Consider the following 9426-nt stretch of genomic DNA (forward strand, 5'->3'; position numbering starts at 1 on the left):
AATTGCTTGTTATGTGTCAGACGTAGTAAACATGATAACCGTGGGATGGTTGCCAACCAAGTGCTTCGTTAGCAACAATAGACTTTATACTCGTGCGACGATCAGATATGAGACAAATACCATTTTTATTTGTCACGTGTTCAGGCAAGTGTACCAAAAATCATGACCACAGTGTTAACGTTTCACCTTCAACTACGGCGAATGCTAGAGGAAGAACACCATCATTTTCATCTTGTGATGTGGCCATTAACAGCGTCCCATGGTATTTGCCGTATAAATGTGTACCGTCAACTTGTATGATTGGCTTACAATGATTAAAAGCCTTTTTACATTGACCGAACGTCCAAAATACTCTATGAAACTGACGATGTTCGCGACTCACCGTATTTCCAACAATAAAATCGTTGTGCAGTATTTGAAAATAGGATCCAAGAGAATGATTTTGCATGTATTTTAGCCACAACGAAAGTTTCGCATAAGACTCTTCCCAATCGCCATATTAAATTGCAATCACTTTTTGTTTCGCCATCCATGCTTTTTTTATGAAATCTTATAGGAAAATTCACTGTCTATCCTTTCTGGAATCAAAACAACTTTTATTGATGGATATTCTTTAATCATGCCTGTTAATAAATTTAAAAAATTTAAATAACAAATAACACAAAAGTAGGATAATATGAACATAAAAAACGTACCTACTACACAAGTGACAATTAAATCAAAATCAAGTTTCTCATGATCTTGTGTCATACTCATTTTCAAACATGTGTGTGATCCACCTCATTGTGTCACTTTCCATGAATCAGTTTTTTTAGATAAAATTGTCCTCATATAAAAAGGGCAAGGACACTCTTCGCTTTTATTCGGGCAACAGACGATATATTTGTGCGATTTAGTTTCAACTTTAAAACTTTAATACACCTTCATAACATATTATTTCAGTGCATTTTTTACTGCATCTTTACTATCAAAATCTATGCTAACATATAATTCTTGTCTAACATTAAAACTCGATGACATCTCCAAACCACAAATGTTCTCATCATCAAGATGACTCCAATTGATATTCTTATAATTCAAAGCATCATTCCAAAATGGATGTTCAATTCCTTGTACACCTAATAGTTAACCAATTAAAATTGAGGTCAATATCACAATCGTAATTATTTACCATTAAATACATTTTGGAAGACTCTTCAACGTATGAGTTACACACAACATAATCATCATCATCATCTTCATCATCATGTAAATTGCTCACATTTCTTAGGAGTTCCGACTCATTATCAGATAAATTATTTTCACATGATGGAACAGAATTTGCAGAATGAAACATAGAACCACAAGCAACATCCTTTTTTATGTACAATTCTAGGCATGAGATTTGTTCTTGTTGTTGACCACTTTCGATCATAGTTTCAACATCTTAGTCATCACAAATTTGCAACGCAACATATTTTCCTGAAACTAAAAATCTACAACTTATAGAAGAAATAATTTTATTATTTTCTAACTTTACCTTATCTCCAATTTTTTTTTCAAAGCATTGAAACTTATCTCACGTTTAATCTGAACCGCTTTTTTACTGCCTTCAAATGTCACACCATCGCTCTCTTCGTTTACCCTTCCATTGAAATATAAAACTGTTATAACCGAATTCATCATATACCAAAATATACCTGCAAAAACAATTTTATAAATAATTAATCATAACAACAATAACTTCAAAATAAATTAATCTGATTATAACAAATATTATTTCAGTTAAAATTAAGATTAAAATAAAACTTCATTCTAAAAAATAATTATTACTTAAAATAAAATTTGTGATGCGAGAGAGGATTAGGTAGAAAAATTTTCTTCAAAAATGTACCAAGGCAACGGGCACCAACAAGGCTTTAAATACCAAAATATACTTGCAAAAACAATTTTATAAATAATTAATCATAACAATAATAACTTCAAAATAAATTAATCTAATTATAACAAATATTATTTCAGTTAAAATTAAGATTAAAATAAAACTTCATTCTAAAAAATAATTATTACTTAAAATAAAATTTGTGATGCGAGAGAGGATTAGGTAGAAAAATTTTCTTCAGAAATGTACCAAGGCAGTTGATACCAACGAGGCTTTAAATACCAAAATATACTTGCAAAAACAATTTTATAAATAATTAATCATAACAACGATAACTTCAAAATAAATTAATCTAATTATAACAAATATTATTTCAGTTAAAATTAAGATTAAAATAAAACTTCATTCTAAAAACATAATTATTATTTAAAACAAAATTTGTGATGCAAGAGAGGATTAGGTAGAAAAATTTTCTTCAAAAATGTACCAAGGCAGCCGACACCAACGAGGCTTTAAATACCAAAATATACCTGCAAAAACAATTTTATAAATAATTAATCATAACAACAATAACTTCAAAATAAATTAATCTAATTATAATAAATATTATTTCAGTTAAAATTAAAATAAAACTTCGTTCTAAAAAATAATTACTTAAAACAAAATTTGTGAAGGGAGAGAGGATTTCAGTTGAAAAATTAAGACTCTAGGTAGAAGTAGAAAATATTTTTCCAAAACGCACAAAGGCAAAAGCTTTAAGGAAGACTCTGAGAAGGTAGATGTAGAAAATATTTTTTCCGAAACGCACCAAGGCAGAAACTATAAATACCATGCATGTTTCGCTAGCCACACTTGCAAAACCCCATGCATGTTTTGCTGAACCCAATTGCAAAACCCCCCTGCATGGCCATTTCACCAGCCACACTTGCAAAACCCTCTGCACCCTACACGCCTAGTCTGCACGCTACACTGCTCCTGCACACCTAGCCACAATGCATTGTTGTACCGCCAGTTTTGACTAGCAAAATAAGGCCTCCATTTCGCTATGGCAAATGGCGAGACAGCCACGTGTCCGCCAGCAAAATATTTCGCCAACATGCATGGCGATAAGCGTGTTAAAAAGGAACCCCCACATAATTTGTTTGCAAACAAACCTCTTTGGGAAATTAGTTTGTAAAACTAACCCCCTGGGGTCAATTCGCCCACATTTGGATCAACAATCCGTATGATCATACGGATTGTCGGTCCAATACGGATTGACAATCCATATTAGGCCTACGGATTACCAATCCGTATGTGACCCATAAGATTTTTATTTTTTTAAAAAAATATATAATTTACAATTAATGGTCCAAGGAGGAAACAAACTTGTATCAGGTGCATTATTAATAAAACACTCAACCAACTAAGCTAGTAGACATATTATATTTTAAACAAATAATATCGTTATATATAACACTAAAATTTCTAATTTATATTTAATGTATATGTAAATTTACATAATAAATTTTGTAATTATTATTTTTTATATAATAATTAATTTGTTTACATATATAAATTATAAATAAAAATAATAGGTTTAATAAGTATTTACAGATGTAAAAAAATATCAAATTTATTTAATTATCAAATATATTTTTATAACTAACATCTAAATACATTATTCAATTTAAATTTTTGTTTCAATATTTTTTATAACTACAAAATCAAATATATTTTTAAATTTGATTTCAATCATTATCTTAAACTAACAATCTTATCATATTTTAAATTTTGGTTTTAATATTTTTTATAACTACAAAATCAAATATATTTTTAAATTTAATTTCAATCGTTATCTTAAACTAACAATCTTATCATATTTTAAATTTTAAATTTTAAATTTTGATTTTGATATTTTTATAACTACTTAATCAAATATATTTTTAAAATTAATTTCAATCATTATCTTAAATTAACAATCTTATCATATTTTAAATTGTGGTTTCAAAATTTTTTATAACTACTTCAAATATATTTTTTAATTTGATTTCAGTCATTATCTTAAACTAAAAATCTTATCATATTTTTATAACTAACAAAATTATTGTACAATTAAAAATTATGTTTCAATATTTTTATAACAAATTTTAATTATTAAAAAAATTAAATATTTATTGTAATTAAAAAAAATTAATTATTTTTAATTATGATTTCAATATTTTTCATAAGTAAAAAATTCAATATCTTTTAAATATTTGTTACGATTTTTTTTTAAAATTGAAACAAATATAATATATAAATATTGAAATTAATTGTTTCACCAATCTAATCTTAATTTTAACAATCTAATCTAATCTCAGTAATAACTAATATATTTTTTATAAATAAAATCAATACTTAACATATAAATCAGAAAAAATTATAAAATTTCACTAATAACTAAATAATAATTGACAAATCACAAATTTAGAAGAAAAATTGAAAAAAAAAATATTCAACAAAAAAAACTCATACGGATTGATGATCCGTATGACATTTTTTTCAGAAAAATTTTTTAGAGAGGAATAATAAGAACAACGGCACGAGATCTATTCTGGTTCATTGTTTATCAATATACAAATGTATAACTCTCTAGGAATTTTAATTGCACTTTTATTCATCACTGTAGGAATTGAGTTCAAGCTTTCCCCAGCCACTTCTCATCCATGGATTCCTGACGTAGACGAAGAGGTGCATAGCGAAAGAGGAAGAGGAACAACGACCAATGATGACAGAGGAAGAGGAACAACCAATAAGCACCAAGAGAGGAACAAGAACAACCAACAAGCACCAACAAAGGAAGCGAAAGAGGAAGAGACAAAGATGACAGAGGAAGAGGAAGATGAAGAAGCGGAGTAAGAGAAGGAAGGCACTGGTATGGACAGAAAAATAGGAGTTTTATAATATTAGGGTGAAGGATAATTTTACCATTTCACCATGGGTGCTAGGTGCACCAAGTAACACCCCTCAGTTTATTTATGTTAAAACTGTTCAATAAAAGAAGGAAAAAATATTTTTATTTCTTTTGATTCGATTCCATAACACTCAATTCATTTCTTCACTTAACCTCGTTCCTATTTCCAAGCTTAAGGTCTTAGCATATACAGATTGTACTATGGGTGGTGGCCAGTGCAAACCAACGTAGCAAAGGAGCAAGAGGTTTAAGCTTCCAAAAATCAATGGGTGCCCTTGTGGTCCTTCAGTCCCATAGCCACCTACTTTGACTATGTTTCTAAGCATCACCTTGCAGCACTATGGTGGATGGGAGCGAGAAGATACACGTTTTGTTTTGTGTGTATCATAACTAAGTTGATAGTTAGAGATTATTTGTACCATTGGCGGAGTCGAGGTCGATTTCACCTTCTCCTTCTTTTGTGGTGGATCATTCTTGTTTGAGTCGTCGGTGTTGCAAGAACACATGTGTCATCAGTGCTGATGGTGGCACGGACCATCGTGAGAGGTTCCTCAGCAAGGACGGACATATCTAGTTTCCGGTGGAAGTTCATGGATGGTGGGGTGGGATGGAGGAAGATAGGGATAAGGTGGTCATTTTTTAGTGATTTTTAATTTTTAAAATTAAATAAAGATACTAGCATTTTTTTAGTTATTATGTTAAATTAATTATTTAAAAATTACCAGAAGACAATGGATTTAAATGAAAAATTCAAAAAAAAAAACCAAAATGATAATTTTAAAAATATAAAAAAAACTAAAAATAAAGTTTTAAAATTTAATATACTAAAATAAAATAATTATGAAATATAATGAATTAAAAATGACATTAAATCTTCTAATAACATGAATATCTATTGATAAGCTCAATTTTTCAAGTTTCATTATCTTTTTTGTGAGCTTGTTCAATATACTCAAGGTGATAGCATATCTGCATCTAAATATATTTTGTTTTTTTTTTTAATAAAAGAAACAGCATAGAAAAAAAAGCAAAAGAGGTTGGCATTTCAATTGTTATGTTAGCATCCCAACTAGGAATGGCAATGGGGATGGATAGTAATCTAACTATTACCTGTCCTGTGAGCTAGAATATCCGTTTGTGCTCATCTTTTGAACATACATACGCAACTACCCACGGATTTTTGTAAACCTGCATATACATGTGGGTATCCATGAATATTAAAAAATTAAAAAAAATTAAAACAAAATATTTATCAAAAGAAAAGTATATAATACTCTGACAATTTCACAAAAATTAGACTCTTCAAAATATGTTTATTGCATAATTCCAAAGCATAAACAATTCAAATAATTGGTCTTTTTAAAAAATATAAGTTCAAACTCTAACTTTATATATATATATATATATATATATATATATATATATATATATATATACACACGTGTGTGTGAGGGAGGGTACTTTGGTATTATACAGGTAGTAAATACCCTCAGGTGTGGATATTACTATATCCTGCAAACTAACAAATACCCACATCCCCAGATAATAAATATTCATTTATACTGCTCATTTCATATTTATTGTGGATTTTATCTGCTGTTATTAGCAAAAGCAAATTTTTTTGCCATCCCTAACTCCAACCCCTAAAGCTCCAATAAAACCTCCACCAAACATATTAATATAAGTAACAACAACAACAACAACAACAACGCCTTATCTCACTAGGTGGGGTCGGCTACATGGATCAACTTCCGCCATAATGTTCTATCAAGTACCATACTTCTATCCAAATCATTAAGTTCGAAATCCTTTTTGATAACCTCTCTTATAGTCTTTTTGGGTCTTCCTCTGCTTCGAATTATTTGTCTTCTCTCCATCTGGTCTACTCTCCTCACTACAGAGTCTACCGGTCTTCTCTCTACATAAGTAAACCGAGAAATAATTGTTGGAAGGGAAAAAAATTGGAAATATTAACAAATTCTGCATAAGCTCTATTTAATGGGCAATCAAATTCAAAGTATCTTTAGCGATATCATTAAGGTATGACAGAAACCTTATTGACACTGATCAGAACGTGAACAAGTTAAACCAACTGCATGCAAGATCAGTACATATCACAACTTGATTAGTTACAGCCCTTTCACCTTAACCCTTCTATCTGCTCCCAGGTGATTAAGATTAATTATATCTCCGCAGCTTGAAGAAAAAAAGAGCAAACAAAAATCAGTAACTATTTTTATTAAAAATGGCACATAATAAAATAAGCCGGGTTTGAATCTGAAAACTATGTAAAGTAGCATAAGAGAAACAAACTGCAATCATAATAACATTGAGAGGGAAAAGAAAGGAACTAAATGGCATATATAACGCCAACTAGGATTTGTCAAGTCCTACTCTAAAATAGCTCAATTATATACTTTGTTGATACTCCGACTTCATTGAAATCACCATTAAACTTACACTAGTTCTGCACTAACACTAGATAATTTAATATCACATATATGCCATTCTCTTCCAACTTCTATGCTATTTGCTAGCAGTCACACCATTTGTAGGAAAGTGACTTCAAGGCAGCTGTATGCATTCTTGCACATTTCGTGACCTACAGGAAATGTGAGCAAATGTTGGAATATTAATTGAAAACTCTCCATGATTTTAGCAGTAATTGAAAAATTACATGGAAAATGCTAATTGTTATACTCTCAAACATTAGTTGCTTTTCTTATGCAATTTTCCACTCAAATTTTTCCTTTCCTTATTGTCGCTTCGGAGTAAGCAAGACATCAAATATTTTATCTAAGCAATCAACCACCACAAAACCTCATCTTTCCATGCAATCTCAAGTATCATTTAATTTAAAAAAGAAAAAAAGAACAAGAAGTATCATCAACAAGCATGGGGAGAGTAGAAAATAGGTGAAAACATGATTTTTCACATACAAAACATTCTGCATATAAAGTTTCATTTCCCATAATGCAAGATGAGTAAGAATATAATGGTGAAAAGGATTGGAGAACAATGCATACCCTGATTTTTCTTGTCCGTTACCATTGGTCATCTTCACTTGTTTCCCAACGATCACATTCCCTTGTTTTCCAAGGGTCATATGGTGTTTCCCGAATGACACTAGAGGGTGACAGGAGACTCTCTCTATACATAGCAGACTGTAGATTGACAGAGTACAACCATTCACCTCCACCATATATGAAATGCTCAAGCAGCTCTCCTTTGTCATTAAGTTTCTCTAATCTTCCACTTCCTTTGATCCAATAATTCCACCATCTTTGGTGATGCATATTGGGGAAAACCCATTGTTAGGGATAACAATGGACTCAGTCCAGGACGAGTCCACTTTATATTCTTTCATCGCCCATATTTCATCCGTAGCACAGCCTCGGACCGAGCAACACACACTGAGACATCCTCCCATCACCCTCAAACTACAAAGCTCATATTTCTCCATAGTGGAATGATCAAACAGAGGAATCTCTGAAAATCTCCTTCGTAGAGAAAACCAACCAATGAAGAGTCTCATTGAAGGAATTAAAGGATAAAATCTGGTAATCAACTTTGTACTCATTATCTTTAGACTCATCATCATAATAATCATATTTGTATTCATCCAACAATCCAATAAGAATTAGCAGGTAGTCATCTGAGGATGTGTCATACCCGAAACCATAGAGATACACAAGGGTTAGACCACACTTAAACTTGGGTGATATTCTGTGGACACCTATTGATGGATTCCATAGAATGAGATCACAGCTACGGTCGTAGTATAAAAGTATGAGCCCTCTGCAAGAACCCAAAATCTCAAGTTTACCGCGATGATCGACCTCATCGTATTGGTCACGGTATGGGGGTGATGTAGGGGGGAGAATCAAACGCAATGCACACATAAGCAGCGGTGAGTCAATATCAATGGATTCGGCATAGAAATCATTTGCTATGAGAAGCAGTTTATCATGGGAGGGTGCGACACAGCTAGGTCGTAATGGGAAATGAAAAATTGTGGATCGGAAATAAGAGAAAGCCATGCCTTACACACACGCTTGCATTGCAAAAGAGAATTCACCGGCAAACTGAGGAGAATTTCTCTTATCAACTCCGGAGGGAGAGGGAGAGTGTGAGTGTGCGTTTTCATGCTCTTTCTCCACTCTTCTTCGTCTTTCGTTGCAGCACGAACAGATAGAGCTTCTACTCCAACTGCGAACTTAACTAGAGTAGCTTCTACAATGGTGAACTCAACTTTGTTTCTAGGGTTCTTATCACATTGAACCAAAAGCAGAGGTATTTGCCCCCAACCCTGCCTAGTGTCTGGTTTAAAAGAATCAAATATTTGAATTAAATTAAAGTATATAGGTTTACTGACTTTAATTTCCATTATAATTATTAGGCTTAATCGTAAAGTATTCTTTATATTTTTTCCAACTTACCAAATTAGTCATTTTATATCTTAATCTACTATTAGAATATTTTTTTAATCATGGACTCAAATAACCAATTAAAAAAATTATAATAATATATTAAAATATAGAGAGATCAATGCAGTTGGGATAAATAAGAAGATTATTTTTACAATTCAATCGGAAATAAAAACCTAGCTTAATTTATAATTAAAATTAAG

The 9426-nt window shown here is 31.1% G+C and overlaps 1 long non-coding RNA gene across 2 annotated transcripts; it reads right to left on the bottom strand.

Annotated features, from left to right (window-relative positions):
* Positions 1–1524: 1524 nt before the first annotated feature.
* Positions 1525–9103, bottom strand: LOC114423893. Of its 2 annotated transcripts, XR_003668949.1 has the most exons (6): positions 7823–9103; positions 7257–7398; positions 6850–6992; positions 5907–5984; positions 2349–2391; positions 1525–1679 (listed from the first exon to the last, which is right to left on the bottom strand). It is a non-coding gene; the product is annotated as an uncharacterized LOC114423893 (long non-coding RNA). The 2 variants fall into 2 exon arrangements; XR_003668950.1 differs by lacking the exon at positions 2349–2391.
* Positions 9104–9426: the final 323 nt, after the last annotated feature.

The sequence above is a fragment of the Glycine soja genome, chromosome 8 (assembly GCF_004193775.1).
Source record: "Glycine soja cultivar W05 chromosome 8, ASM419377v2, whole genome shotgun sequence".
Classification (NCBI taxonomy): domain Eukaryota; kingdom Viridiplantae; phylum Streptophyta; class Magnoliopsida; order Fabales; family Fabaceae; genus Glycine; species Glycine soja.